We start from the raw sequence: 16,537 nt of genomic DNA on the forward strand, positions 1-16,537 counted from the left end.
CAAACGGCTGGCTTCCTATTTAATGTAAAAAAAAAGAAAGAAAGAAAGATCTGGCCCAGCTAACATTCACACCAAGGACCTCAACCTGATGGAAGGGATATGAAGTGGCTTGGTATTTTGGAAAAGTCGGAGATTTGAGACATCTTTAACCTCCACCGCATAGAGGCCAGCTTTGTGCTGATCTGTCTTAAAGAGCGTATTCTTGTAGAGGCCAAGACCCCACCTCAGACCAATGAATTCAGCATATCTGGAGGTGAGGCCTGAACTTTAGATGTTTTTAGGCTAATTTATCACTAAGTAGCCAGGCCTAGGGATATAACCACAATAATTCAGCAGAATCTTTAACCAGAAACAAAATAACTTACTGGTGTATCTTCTGAGCTCTATTGATTACAGCCAATTTACTAGGTAACGAACTAAATTGCCTTGCTCTGTGCGTGATTATTGGATCTAGTCCTGGCGCTTATTGAGGAACATCAATCAACACTTGTTATCTCCTGTCAATTTTGAGGTTTTGGTCCGTTCATTTATTGCCACTAGAGATTGTGGCAATAATGCCATGCCATATATATAAAGGAGTGATCATCTAGTCTCCCTGGCTTCGGTCACACACACACAACCCAGGTGAGAGTAGAATCATTATGTATCCATTTCAGAGGTTTAGAAGAAGAAAACCCATCACTAAAATGTCTCACTACAAATTACTGCCTGATCAAATTACTGCAAAAGTGCTGACAACTGAGACTATCAAGAGTTCATAAAGTTTATAAGACGCTTTCTCCAGCCTGGAGAGATGAAGGAGGAGGGAGAACAGCAAAAGCAGTACACTACTTTCCACTTCTAACGCATTTCTCCAAGCTCTAATGAAAGTAACAATCTCCCAATGAGCCCTGTTTTTGTCCCTTGTGTAGCTGTAGTGATTCCTAACCCCACTACAAATGCCGTCATCAGGAGAACGCACTCAAAAGCACAGATGCTCCAACTGAATGCATTGTGGGTCCAACTCAGGAATCTGTTTTGATGAGGACCTCTAGGACATTCTTCACAGTCAGTCTGTGGGTACTCAGAGCTATTATGCAAAAAACAAATGAATAGCAACTAACAAACAAAGAAAACCAAGACTTCCAACTTATCAAGATTAAAGCTCAGATGTTTTAAATGGATTGACCACAACCTTAAAGCCTGAAAGAAGATTGCATTTTAAAATAGGAAGATTGATTTCACTCTGACTTCGCCAGCCTTATTTTCTCACCAGCACTTTTGAACCTGTGGTTATTTTGTAGACATGGACACATGCTTTTATTTGTTTGAAATTTTCTTGGTTTCCCTTGTAATTCTAGGTTCCATCAAGGCAGAAAATTTGCCTGTTTTGCTCAGTGATTTTCTCCAGATTGCATACAGTTCTTAGCACATAGCAGTTAGTTAGTAAATAATGGGTGAGCCTATGAATGAATGAGTGAGTGAATGGACATTTAGAACAGGTTCAAAAAATGGATGGAAATAGCAAAAAAAGAAAAAGAAAAGAACTTACCTATCAAAGTTGGGGCAGAGTGTTTCCTCTAGGCTTTCAAACTAAATTTGTTTTATCACCTTCACTACATAAAGAAAAAACACTAGCCTAGACAGTAAGTCCTTGAAAGCATAAAGTAAAAGAAAATTGAAATGTATGTTATGTGCCTCATCGCATTCAGGTATATCTTGGCAGGATGGCAAATAGCCAGGGACAACAGTAAATGCTGTGTTGTACTGCCTCACAGTGACTCTACCCAACAGAAAGAAACGCGGCCCGTTTCTGCACCATCCTCACCAGTATTGCATCTGAGCCTACTGTTTCAACCCCTGTATCAATCTATCACCTGGAAGGTCTTCCTTTTTTCACTGCCCCTCCCTTTTACCAAACATGATGCCCTTCTCCAGAGATTGATCTCTTCTTCACAGCAGGTTCAAAGTACATGAGATGAAATCTCTCCATCCTTGTTTCTAAGGAGCATTCGTCCAAGACAGATTTGTTTGTTCTTTTGGCAGTCCACGGTATTTTGGCCATTCTTCACCAGCACCACAATTGAAATGAGTCAATTCTTCTTCAGTCTTCCTTACTCAGTGTCCAGCTTGCATGTGCATATGAGACAATTGACAATACCATGGTTTGGGCCAGGTGCTCCTTAGTGCATAAAATAGAATCCTTGCTCTGAAGAGGTCTTGTGCAGCCTATTTACCCAAATGGGATGCCTTGACTTCTGTCCCCATGAGCACTGATGATATATCCAAGTTAGATGAAATCCTTGGCAACTTCAACCTTTTCTCTATTTATCATGATGCTACTTATTGGTCCACTTGTAAGAATTTTGGTTTTTCTTTGCATTGAATGTTACTCCACATTGGAAGCTGTAGTCCTTGACCTTCACCAGTAAACGCTTCAAATCATCCTTACATTAAGCCCTCAGGGTTGTGTCATCTGCATACTGCAAGTTGTTAATAAGCCTTCCTTCAATCCTCATGCCACACTCTTCTTCATATAACCCAGCTTCTCTGAATATTTGGTCAGCAATGAGATTGAATAAGTAAGATAAGAGCCTACAATCCTGACACACACCTTTTCTGATTATAAACCATGCAGAGTTCTGTTGTTCTGGTTGGAGACTAACTCTCGGTTCATATACAGGTTGCATATGAGCACAATAAGGTGGCATAGGTGTTGTTGTTGTTGTTAGGTGCGACTAGGTTAGTTCCAACATGTGGGCCTTAGGTACCACAGAAGAAACACGGCCCAGTGCTGTGCTATTCTCACACGCATTCTTAGGATTTAGCCCCTGTTGCAGCCACTGTGTCACTCCATCTCATCAAGGACCTTCCTCTTTTTCACTGCCCTTCCCCTTAACCAAGCATGATGTCCTTCTCCATGGACTGGTCTCTCCTGATGACATGTCCCAAGTACATGAGCTAAAGACTCATCCTTGCCTCTAAGGAACATTCTGGCTTTACTTCTTCCAAGGAAGTCAATCTTCCTTTGACAGTCTGTGATATTAGCCACTTAAAACCTTATAGAGGCAGCATGTTGCCAGATACTGAAAACCTCATGAATATCAGCAAAACAGTGTCAGATATCATGCTGGAAAATGAGTCCCTTGGGTGGTGTAGAACTGCTGAACTTTGGGTTAGCTGTCCAGTGCATAACCCAGTGTACTAAGAGGGCTTCTGGTTGAATGTACACCATATCTCAAATGGAGGATATCCTATCAGACCACTCCTTGAAGAATGACTGCACCATGAAATGACTGACAAGTTATATCATTACATGACCGCTAAGCCATTGGAAATCATGGCCTAGGAAAGTTCACACATACAGCTCAATGCATGGCTACTATTGACAGAAGGTTATTTTCTTTTCCTCTAGGGGTGGAACTAAGGCTTTGATCTTTTCCACAGTTCCTCTATTGATCCCAAAGTGTCAGCCTGGTCAAGAACCACTGATTTTGAATAGAATTGAATGGCATAAAATTAAGTTATATAGCTTATCAATATTTTATCATGCATTCTCAATTATTATTTGGAGCTATAACATAGCAACTGTAAGGCTATGATAAGCAAGTGTCAAATGAACCACAACTGTGGGAGGAATCTTTGGAGAAGCTCAATGTCATCAGCCAAAAACGAGGTCAAAGGATGACTGTGCGGCAGATCATCACTTGTTCATATGTAAGTTCAGGGTGAAACTTCAGAAAATTAAAATGAGTCCATGAGAGTCAAAATACAATCATGAGTATCTGCCACCTGAATTTAGAAAAGAAACATCTCAAATCCAGAGTTGGTACAATGAACATTAGTGACCAAGAACTAGATGAGTGTGAGCCAACATCAAAAACGTAATATGAAAACGCAAAAGAAAATTAAGGAACAAAAAAGAAAGACCAAAATGGATGTCGAAAGAAACACATAAGTGTGCTGTTATATGTAGAATATCTAAATCAAAAGAAAGAAATGATTAAGAAAAAGAGTTTAACAGACTTCAAAGAGTGGCTTAATAAAACAACGTGAAATATAATGAGCTACTTTAAAGACCTGGAGAGAAAATCAAAAGCGAATAACACGTGGAATTTCTCAAGCTGTAGAACTGAAGAAAAATTCAAACCTCAAGTTGTAATAGTGCAGGACTCTGTGTGAAAATTATTGAACAGTGTAGAAATCAGCAAAAGAAGATGAAAGGGATGCAGGGAGTCACTCTCAGTCACTGCAGGAGGTCATATCTGATCGAGAGCTAGTAGCATAAATGAAAGAAGTCCAAGCTGTATTGAAGACACTGACGAAAAGAAGGGCTCCAGAAATGTATAGAATACCAGTTACAATGTTTCCAGAAACATTAAAAGTGCTCACTAATCCAATTCAAGAAATTGGTGAGATAGTTAGAACAAACTACAGAAAGAGATCTATATTCATACCCATTCAAAAATGAAAAAGCTTTAATGGTTAGAGTTTGTGTCAAATAAACACCCCTGGAAGGTGGTTGGGGTGGAGCCCAACTTATCAATCAGGTCTCAGGCTGATGATACCACCTTGGGGGTAAGGCCCATTATATTAGAGCAGGATCCTAAATAAAGCTGAATTCTTGGTAGGCCCTTTGTCTTCTGCTGGAGCTGGATCCTGCATCTGGTCCATTGATCTCCTATTGTGTGACCTGCAGATCTCAGGAGCGGTCAGCAGACCACTGATCTTGGATTCATTTCACGGGCCTCAGATTCATTTACCTCAACGTCTACCAGCCTGTGACCTTCCTACTTCATCATCCTGCTTCCTGTTCCTCAGATACCATAGCTACATGAAGCACACATATGACCTTTAGCTCACATATGACCAATGAACTCGAACTAGACTGAACGTACCTATTTTTACAACTGTATAAGCCATTTCTTGATATAAATATCTTCATAGCTATATAATTAGATGATAAATAAGCATACAAGTGTCACTGATTTTGTTTCTCTAGAGAGCCCAATCTAACATAGTGAGTCGGCAGAAAACAGAAAGTATCTAACAATATTATTAATATTTCATACAAGTTAAATGTTGCTGATGATAATTCAAATATTGTTGCAGTAGTACATTGATAAGGCACTCTCAAAAAATCAAGTCAGATTCAGAAGAGGATGTGGAATAAGAGCTTTCATTGCTAATATTACAAGAATATTGATTGGAAACAGAGAATACCAGAGAGATGTTTACCTGTGTTTCATTGACTATGCAAAAGCATTCAACTGTGTGGTTCATAAAAAATTACAGCAAACACTGCAAAGCTTAGGAATTCCAGGCCATGTAAGCGTGCTTATGCAGAACCAATTCACAGGGCAAGAGGCAGTCATCCAAACAGAACAGGGGACAGCAGATGCTGCCTGGTTTAAAATCAGGAAACGTGTGTGTCAGAGTTGCAGCCTTTCACCATACATATTCCATCTGGATGGTGAGAAAATAATCTGGAGCTATATGAAGACAGACGTGACCTCAGGATTGGAGAATGGCTCATGAACAACGGAAGTTTGCAGATGACACAAACGCGCTTGCTGAAAGTGAAGAGGGCTTGAAACACTACTATGCGATCACCATCTAAATTATACTGTAACATAAAGAAAACGAAATCTTCTAAATTAGCCAATAAAGAATGTCATGATAAGGGAAGAAAGATTCAAATTGCCAATGATTTCATTTTACTTAATTCTTCAATGAATGCCCATGCGGTCAGAAGCCAGGGAATCAAATGATTGCATTGGGTAAATCCGCTGCACAAAACCTCCTAAATGTGTTCAAAGGCAGAGACAACACTTTGAAAACTAAGGTGTGTGTGCCCTGAGCTTTGGTATTTTCAATGGCTTCGTTTGCATGTGAGATCTGAGCATTAAATAGGAAGGAACAAAGAGAATCAATGCCTTTTGAGTGATGGTATTGGTAAAGACTATTGAAAATACCATAGACTGCTACAAGACCAAACAAATCTGTCTTGAAGGAAATACAGCCCGCGTGTTCCTGGAAAGCCAAGATGACAAGACTTCGTCATGCACACATTGAACACAGGATCCAAACCCAAACCCAACTCGTTTCCATTGAGTCCGTGCTGACTCATAGCGATCCCCTGTGGGTTTCAGAGACTGTAACAGAAAACAAAGTCTCTAACAACATTATTAAACTTACATACAAGTAAAATGTTGCTGATGATAATTAAAAAATAATTAAAATAACTTTTACAGGAGTAAAAATCCCAGTCTTTCAAGAGGGTGCAGTAGAGCGTCAGCAAAAAAGAGGGAGACCCTTGAAGACAGGGAATGAGATGCTGAGGCAACAATGGGCTCACACATAGGAAGGATTATGAAGATGGTGCATTGTTTGTTCTCTTGTACAATGGGTCACTATGAACTGGAACCAACTGGACAAAACCTAGCCACAGCAACCAAAAGCATAAATACATCTGATTTTAAAATATATAACCAGAATGCCATTGAAAAGAAACGATAGAGAGACATCAATACCCTCAATTGTGCAGTAAGATGCACCTTCAATCATAAAGATGATACAAGGCCGGGCAACATGCTGCCTTGTTATTCAGAAGGTTGTGAGTCAGGGTTGACTGAGTGGCGACTAACGTTTATGAGAAGTAACTCTGCATTTGAAGCACTCCAGATGGCCCTTGCTGCCTAATTCAAATCCTAAATTTGAGGAATCTGATACCATCTATTAATGGTGGGGGTGGAAGGGGGCTTAAAAAATTTCATGGAGAAAATAGCAACAACATATAAGGGAATGGTTCCATGAGCTTTGTACCCCCCCTTTGTGAATGGCAGCTTTTATTAGGAGCAGCATAGCCACCACATAGCTCAGTGGGTGGCAACAAGCTCGGAGTGCTTCCTCGAGCTACTCAAAGAGCAAACTGGGCTCTACTGAACCCAACTGGGATCAGTGAGCTTCATGTCTCATTCTCCAAAAAGTTTGAAGGAGTGGCTACTATCTGAATCCTACTCTTCTCATGTGATGAGCATGGGAAAGAGGATCCAGCAAATAATTTCCTTTAAACTTCTATGGGATGAGACAACTGTCATATGCACTGATATTCCATTGGCCAATGCATGTGACAATGAGCAAACAATTGGTAATGACCCACTGGTATCTCTCCTCTTACATTACCTATTCTTTAAACACTGAGGGAACTAAAACTAAGTATTGATTTGCTCAATACATCCTCTCATAGAATGTTTGTGTATCCATTGAAAATGTTTTGCAATGTGAATGTTTTGATCCTGCTGTGGGGAACTGAGAATTTTGTCCCACAAAATCAGTTTGTATTGACCTTATTAGCGGCTGTAGCTGCTGCTTTTGAAATTCAGATGGACTGTTGAGACAATCTGGATAGATTGTTTCATACAATGATTTGGTGGTATTGAGATCCCAGGACAGGCTACCTTCAAGTAACTTTTATGCATTTAACAATTTCTCTATCCAAACTAAATCAGTTTTGGAGAATTTTTTATGTGAATCATGCCAATCCCGGGTGGAATATAACACGCATATAAAGCAGAGAATGGAATTCCCAATGAGCTCTTTGAAGCCCCTTCACAGAGAGCATCACTGTGTTGATTTCTCTGATGACAGTATCAGGTGAGCTGCCAGAGTGCAGGGCAGTTGAAAGGGACTGAGTACATGGTCTACGTTTCCTAGGCGGATGCTAAGCTTCCGTGCCTCCAAAGTGGCTGCAAATGGGTGATTCTCTCAAGGGCAATGCCTAAGGCAACACCGGCTATGCTCAACTGATGGAAGGTCACTTTAGGAAATCAGTTCCTTCAGGGTTCACAATCAAAAGCTACGTCGGAAAGCAGATGATCTCAATAAGACAACCTGCCCCTCCTCCCCACTGCAGCTGATCCACATCTAGGTGAGGAAACGACGTCTTGCCAGCAATAGACGCAGCTTAGAAAAATTGGTAATGCTTTGGATGAGCCTGGAGAGGAAATAGTACTTTCTTGTATAGGAATTCTAAAAGTTGATGATGATTGCAATCTTTGACTTGTCTGTGAGGACCTTCCTTGAAAGAAAAAAAGAAAAAACCTTAAAAGAGTAGACTAGACCCAAAATAATTTATTTTAGAGGACAGCAGTGAAGCTGCAGGTCAGGGAGAGGGACATGTCTGATCAGCGCACATAGGAGCAGATGAAGGGGGAGGAAGAGCGAGTGGAGCACATTCTGGCCCACCAAGCCTTGAGAACGATATCCCCACTCAGAGCAGCCAATCCACAGAGTAGAGCATATGGCCGGCCCCACTATGAGACACTGACCCATAGCCCTACCGGGGACAACACTGGAGACACAGTTTGGTAATTGCGCCTGATCTGATCCCACGACACCAAGGCAAAACACAGGGCATGCAACAGAACAGCAAGGGGAACAGAGCAATGAAGTCCCCAGGGAATACCAAAAATAGACTTTGTGGCTAGGTCTTGGCACCCCATCCGACTCGACCAGAAAACACTCCTAAAGGCCAACAAACAGTCCTTGAACTAACTACAAGATTTTCTTTTTTGTTGTGTTTTGTTTTCTTTTGTTGCTTGGTTTTACTCTGTCTTTTTTTTGTGCATGTTATTATCTCCATAGGTATGTCTAAATAAGATAGGCTGGATGAACAATCTGGAGGAGAACACAACGGGACCAACACTTCCAGGGGGACATGGGAGAGGGAAAAGTGGGGAGAAAGGAAGTGGTGTTAACAAACCCAGGGATGAGGGAACACAAGTGATCCAAATCGGTGGTGAGGAGGGTGTAGGAAACCTGGTAGGGTGTGATTAAGGGTAATGTATGCAAGAGGAATTACTGAAACCAAAACGAAGGCTGAGCATGATAGTGTAAAAAAAAGAAATAGAGGAAAGAGCTATGAGGCAAAGGACATTTATAGAGGTCTAAATACAGGCATGTACATATGTAAATATATTTATATTTGAGGATGGGGAAATAGATCTATGTGCATATATTTATAGGTTTAGTATTAAGGTAGCAGATGGACATTGGGCCTCCACTCAATACTCCCTCAATGCAAGAATACTTTGTTCTATTAAACTGGCATTCCATAATACTCACCTTCCTGATATGATCGCTGAAGACAAAGCGGGTGCCTAAGCAAATGTGGTGATGAAAGCTGATGGTACCTGGACATCAAAAGATATAACATCTGGGGTCTTATAGGCTTGAAGGTAAGCCATCAGCCATCTAGCTCAGAAGCAACAAAGCCCACATGGAACAAGCTCACCAGCCTGTGTGATCATGAGGTGTTGAAAGGATCAGGTATCAGGTACTAAAGAACAAAAAATCCTTTCATTGTGAATGAGGGAGAGTGCAGAGTGGGGACCCAAAGCCCATCTGTAGACAACTGGACATCCCCTTACAGACCTTACAGAAGGGTCAGGGGGAGGAGGCGAGCCAGTCAGAGTGCAGTGTAGCAACGATGAAACATATAACTTCTAGTTCCTAAATTCTTCCTCTCCCCCACTATCATGATTCCAATTCTACCTTAGAAATTTGCCTAGACCAGAGGATGTACATTGGTACAGATAGGAACTGGAAACAGAGGGAATCCAGGACGGATGATCCCTTTAGGACCATTGGTGAGACTGGAGATACCGGGAGGGTAAAGGAAGGGTAGGGTAGATAGGGGGAACCGATTATAAGGATCTACATATAACCTCTTCCCTGGGGCACGGGCAACAGAAAAGTAGGTGAAAGGAGATGTTGTATAGAGTAAGATATGACAAAATAATAATTTATAAATTATCAAGGGTTCATGAGAGAGGGGGGATCAGGGAGGGAGGGGGAAAATGAGGAGCTGATGCCGGGGGCTTACGTGGAGAGCAAATGTTTTGAGAATGATGAGAGTAATGAATGTACAAATGTGCTTTACACAATTGATGTATGTATGGGTTGTGATAAGAGTTGTATGAGCCCTCAGTAAATTGACTTTGTTAAAAGAAAGAGAGAGAGAGAGAAGAGCAGACCTTGCTAGAGTGCTCACACAAAATGGAAAGTGCAAAGAGTGAGAGAGGGTTAGGATTTAACTGGTACTCTTATGCGATTAAATAGGATTTCTTAAGAGATTTTTTGAGATTTTAAGAAAACTACCCTCAGCCTAACAAGCAATATTTGTATAGCTAGGAACAATTGACAAATGTCATCTTTCTTTAGATCAGGGCATTGACTGAGGGTTGACCCAAGCACACCGTTGACTCACAGATCATCTCTGTATTCCACAATGCATAGTGGAATTGCAGCGGCAATGACCACACAGCTTGAGAAACCAGACAAATGTATTCTCTGACCATTTGTAGAACATGCTGGTTAACCACTGGCTTAGGCCCCATGTTCGTATTTAGTAAGAGATTGCATAGCGTATATGCTAGTTGCCAAGCAAGGTATGCATAGTAACTCATTTATATTAATACACATTAAGCCATTTAATTTCATAACAAGGCTACACGGTGCACATTATTACTATCAGATTCGGCATTGGAAAAACAAAAAGGAAAGGCATTTATTTAAGGGAACACGAATGAAATGGAAAGTCTAGGACTTCAAGCCAAGCAGTCTGGGTCCACGGTGCAGCGTCTTGTCCATTACAGTGTTCTCCTTTTCCTTCTGGTTCTCAGAATTATTTCTGTTCTACAAGATTATTTATAACTTTTCCAAGGAGACATCTCATTAATTGTACTGTTCCAAACTTTCCATCCATCAAAGACTCTTGGTTGGAAAAATCTATAAAGCTACATTGGAGTTTATAGCTGTACTACACTTCATCAATTAATCCTGAGATTAAAAAATGTTAAAAGAAACTTACCCAGAGGGACACAACTAGTAGGTGATATTTAGAACTATGGCCTTGAAGACATGACTCCACATAAACCCGTGTGCTAATTGCCCAGTTTCCCTTTGATCTTATCTGAAGCAGTAAAGATCCTGACCACATGAGTGAGCTTTTCTCTACCCCCATGCCAAGCATGTGCCATGGAGTTGCATCCAACCCATGAGGAGCCCAGGAGTGCCAGAGGAGAGATGTGCTCCAGAAGGTATTCAGTTACAGAATTCTCTGAGGTACGTCCTCAGATCTTTCATGCAGGGCACCTATGGGTGCAGTTGAATATCTAGGATGTGTTTAACTGAACACACGAACTATTTGTACCAGCAAAGGGCTTCTTCTGACCCAATATCCCACCCTGAATGGATGGTCCATTTTATTTTATAACCTAGCATTTGCTAAATGTTTTTCTCTTTCTAAATATACAACACAAATATGAATATGTTTTACATAAAAATACAATGCAATTTATATAGAGATGTAATATTGTTGAGTTTTTAAAAAGTAAAGAGTTTAACTGTATATCGTATAAGTCAACAGTTCGAGCTCATCAAGAAGAGTTGTACGATCACCACCACAATCCGTTTTAGAACTTTTCCTTCATTCATATGCTCCTGGTTATCAGCTTCCATTTCCCCCAACCTCCCTGCCAGAGCCCAGGAAAAAATTAATCCAGTTACTGTCAGAAAAACATTGATTTGGGGGAAAGAAAACAAAAACCAAACTAACAACAATAACAAAGTAAAACTGACAAAAATATCAATAAAAAAGAATGAAGAAAATATTAAAAACCAGAACAAATTTAACATGGATTGTAAGGGAGCTTTAATAATAAGGTGCTAACTTTTAACCTAATTGCATCTGCAGCAGTCCGTTTTGCAAGGTATCCTGCATGATAGCAAGGCTGCTCATATTCATGATAGACGGTCAGGCATGATTCTGCTTTGGGGGGATTTTTTTGGTGTGCACTTAATTAATATCTTCCTTGTCTCTGTGAGTTCATATACAATTGGTCTGGTTTGGTGAGAGAGTGGTGCCTTTGAGTATTTTTTATGGAAAATTGTTTTTTTATTAATATATATCACATCACTCCATAGTTCAATCATGTCGAGCAAATTTATACAATTGTTACCACTATCAGTTTCCGAACATTCTTTTTCTACATGGACTCGATGACATCTTCTTCCCTTCAACCCTCCTTCGTCACTGAACCCTCCTCCCCCCAAAACTTTTATTCTGCTTGCTGTCTCTATAGGTTCATCAATCCTGGATTTCATATAATGAAAGATGGAAAAACACATAACACAACTTCAAGAGGGTGACTTGCAATGACGTGACACCTCTGAGATACATCCTAATATGGACAAGCAAAACCCAAACAGAGCACTACTAACCAAAGATACAGACAATTTAGAAAACCAAATCAGGCCCAGCATGCATCTTAGGGGGAGCTACTAAAAAAAAGTCTTAACTGTTCCAGTCAGATGTACACCTTTGATTGAATCTGCTCATCTCTCCAAAGCTCTCTGTTTAGTGACTACTTTGCTCCCATCCCTCACTTGTAGATAGAAGGAGGTCTCCAGAGACTCAGTTCCTATGGAGTTGAACAAATGAATCGTGGGCTCCCACTGTCAGTCACAGCCTTCTGCGCACAGGTTCAAACAACGTAGGCTCTGATACTATTCTTTCCTTCGACTTTGGATCATGTGGTCCACCACCCTTCGGTGGCTGGTGATGGTGTGCGTCTTCCATGCGGGCTTATTTGACATCTTACTAAGATGACTGCTTGTTTGTAAACAAGACTTTCTGACCCCAGACACTAGGTTAATCTTTCTAGAAGCAGGTCAGCACGTCTTTCTTCTATGACACCCCTGGGTGAACCAGCTGACCCTTAAGCTGGTGTGAGTGCAACCCATTTGTGTCACTTATGACCTGCAGCAGAAAAGCAGTCTCAAGCAAATAGAATTCACTCATTCCAAAGTCCTACTGGAGATTATGGTTTCAAATTTCTCTTTTTCAAATATTTTATATCAGTAGCTGTCAGAAGAAAATGGTGAAACTCCAGTTGTGGAAAGTAAATAATTGCTGAGGAGGTTAATAGACCAAAGAAGAAGTAATCCTGTGTGGGGAAGTTAATAGAGCAATGAGCTTGTGGAAGGAGCTAGGCAGCCGAGAAAGAAGAGAAAGATAAGCAAAAACATACCTCCATAATCTCTAGATTTTCAAATAATTCCTGTGTAAGCAAGCATTAGTGGATTATGGTTAAGAAGTTTCTTCATGTAACTTTATTGATACATGAAATGTGTTGGGATTATTTCTACTCTGCTAACGGTAGTGTGACCGTTTTAATGCAAATCTTATTATTGGGGCCAGAATAATTATCCTTCTGTGGCAGTAGAAAGCTTCATTACCTTGGGACCCGACAGGGGTGAGCCAGGCCCTGCTGGTCTTTTTAACTGATGTGCTGGATGTTTGGGCTTTTCTACTTCCGTTGGTATCAAAAGAGACTCCACATGACTACTCAAGAATTATTTAGTGTTTTTCATATGAAACTTTTGTTTTCTCTTTCAAATGAGAGGGTTCTGTGTTCTGAAAAGAAACCATTACCATGCCTATATGCCAAGTAGTATTCACACTTATTTTGAAATGTACCCCATGTGAATCAATTGCTACCTTGAAAAGCAAATAATTGAATGAACAGATCAGGCACATTTACACAGGGATATGTTTATGTATTCACATATGGGTAAGGTGTATATGCTAGAAGAATTATTTGTGATGTCCTGGGAAAAGAATTACAGGATAGCTCATATAAGGGCCAATGTCTCTATCATAAATATTATTTTCTAAAAGTAAAAGGACATAATCCTGCCTACAAGTCAATGAATTCCACATACTTTTAATGAAATTGAAAGACATCTTTTTTCATACTTGTAATAACTATCAATTGAGTATCCATTTATTTATTTATTTTGAAAATCATTTTATTGGGGCCTCTTACAGCTCTTATCACATTCCGTACATACATCCACTGTCTCCAGCACATTTGTACATATGTTGCCATCATCATTTTCAAAACATTTTCTTTCTACTTGAGCCCTTGGTATCAGCTCATTTTCCCCCTCCCTCACCCACTCTCCCTCATGAACCCTTGATAATTTATAAATTATTACTTTTTTCATGTTTTACACTGACTGCTGTCTCCCATCACCCACTTTTCTGTTGTCTGTCCCCCTGGGAGGGGGTTATATGTCGATCATTGTGATCTGTTCCCTGTTTCTCCCCTACCTTCCCCTTCCCCTCCTGGTATCACTACTTTCATTATTGGTCCTGAGGGGTTTATCTGTCCGGGCTTCCCTGTGTTACAGGTGCTTATCTGACCCCATGTCCCCATATGCTCTAGCTGGATCTGTAAGGTAGAAGTGATGTAATGGTAGTGAGGGGAGGAAGCATTAAAGAACTAGAGGACTGTTGTTTTGTTTCATCTGTGCTATAGTGCACCCTGACTGGCTCGTCTCTTCCACGTGACCCTTTTGTAAGGGGATGTCCAACAACGAATATTTATAATATAGCAAACACAATGTTAAGTACATTCTTCACAACAACCCAACCACATATAGGTTGGTAGTGCTATCTCCATTTACACACGAGAAAACAGAACTTTGGAGGTTTAAGCAACTAGTTCAAGACCACAGAATGGTATTACCTGGATTTAAACTCAGTTCTCTCTGACTTCAAACTTCATGCTGTTTATCTCTATGCTAGAGACTTAAATAAATTAAAATGATCTATGTTTTAGATTCCCTGAGTGACACATGTTCATGTGACAATTGGACATTGAACAAGGAAGATCAAAGAAGAATTGGTGCATTTAGATTGTGGATCTGGAGAGGAATATTGAAAGTGTCATGAACTACTAAAAGGACAAAAGCTCTGTCGTGGAAGAAATGAGAGCAGAGTGCTCCTTAGAGGCAAGACGTAGTCTTGCATACTTTGGACAGAATGTCCGGGGAACCCAGTCCCTAGAGAAGTCTGTCCTGTTTGGTAAAGTGGAGGGGCCGTGAGAGGCATGGCGGCCCTCACTAAGAGGCAATGCCACAGTGGCTGCATCAATAAGCTCAGGCATAGGAACACTGTGAGGATGGCCCAGGACTGGGCAGCATCTCATTCTGCTGGGCATGGGGTCGCTATGGGTCAGAGTCTACTCAGTTGCAACTAAGAACAACAAAGTAGCACAAGCAGGTAAGTACTTGACTACTAACTGTAAATTCAAATCTACCCCAAAGTCCCTTAAACAAAGGCCCAAAGATCCAAGTCTGAAAGCTCTCAGCCATTGGAATTCCAGAGCACAAGTCCACTCTGAAACATACAACACAGATGTTTGGGATCAACTTGATAGCAAGTGGCTTTTTATTTAGTTAGTTAGTTAGTTAGATGGTTAGTTAGTTTGAGATGGACTTGTATGTCACTGACATTCCAAGTCCATTTTGATTTTTACTTTTCCTTCACTTTTAAATCTCTATTTTCATTGCCTTTTGCAATAAAAACACAAGATTGCACCGATTAGATTAGTAAAATGTAGATCCTGCCCCTCAGGGCCACTGAAAGAAAACTAAGATTCCTTGCTGAGCAGTGACCTGGGCCAGGAGAAAGCACGCCAAGCCCTGACTGCATGGCAAGGGGGCAGAGTGAATTGTGCACGTGGCTGCCGACCACCAGGTCTCCAGCTCAAGTCCACCAACTGCTCTGAAGGGGAAAATGTAGGCTTTCTGCTCCCATAAAGAAGTACAGTCTCACACCCATTCTACTCTGTCCCACAGGGTCTCTATGCATCAGCATTGACCCAGCAGCATTGGGTACCACATCCATCATCGATTAAAACCAACACCAAACTCATTGCCATCGGGTGAATTTAGATTCACAACAACCCTTGGACACATGCTTTCCTGGGTCCTGGCACACCGCATGTAAGCACAGGCTATACAAATCCTTACCCCACAGTCCCCCTCACAAACATCTTTCCCAGAGACACTGTGTCCCTCAGGCACTGGTGCCTACCTGAGAAAACTAAGTGCAGTCAACCTGGTCTTTTCCACCTCTTTTCTTTCAGAATATGGCTTGTGCCCCTTGTAGTCTCCTGCCGCTGGTCCGGTGAAGAGTGGCAATAGGAACACAAGCACTGATTAAATGTGACTTCCCTCATTAAAATATTCATGAAGATAAAAGAGAGAGACAAAAAACAACAAAAGGTTCAAAAAATTGATGAACCAAATTCTCCAGGCAATTGCCACTCAATTCATCGTCTATAAAGATAGATTGAATTTTGTGGAATATATTCATTTTTTAACGGAAATAGGAACAGTCTGACTTATTCCTCTCCAAGCTCTAGAGCACAGCGACTGGGCTTTGGGAACCGGGCAAATGATTACCTTCAAAAGCACTGAGAATCCTCTCCTTTCATTACGCTGACCCATAGCTTTGTGTTGATTTCCATCTCATTAGTGCAGAAGGAGTATTAGTACAGCAACCTAGGATGTTTGTCATTGAAATAAATTAAATACATGACCCAAATTTAAAGCAGACGTGGGTACTGGGCATCCTGAGATCGAAGAACGTCAGTGGTGCCCGAGCACAGCCAGAAACACAAGATTCACTTTCATGTAGCAC

The sequence above is a fragment of the Tenrec ecaudatus genome, chromosome 3 (genome assembly GCF_050624435.1).
Source record: "Tenrec ecaudatus isolate mTenEca1 chromosome 3, mTenEca1.hap1, whole genome shotgun sequence".
Classification (NCBI taxonomy): Eukaryota; Metazoa; Chordata; class Mammalia; order Afrosoricida; family Tenrecidae; genus Tenrec; species Tenrec ecaudatus.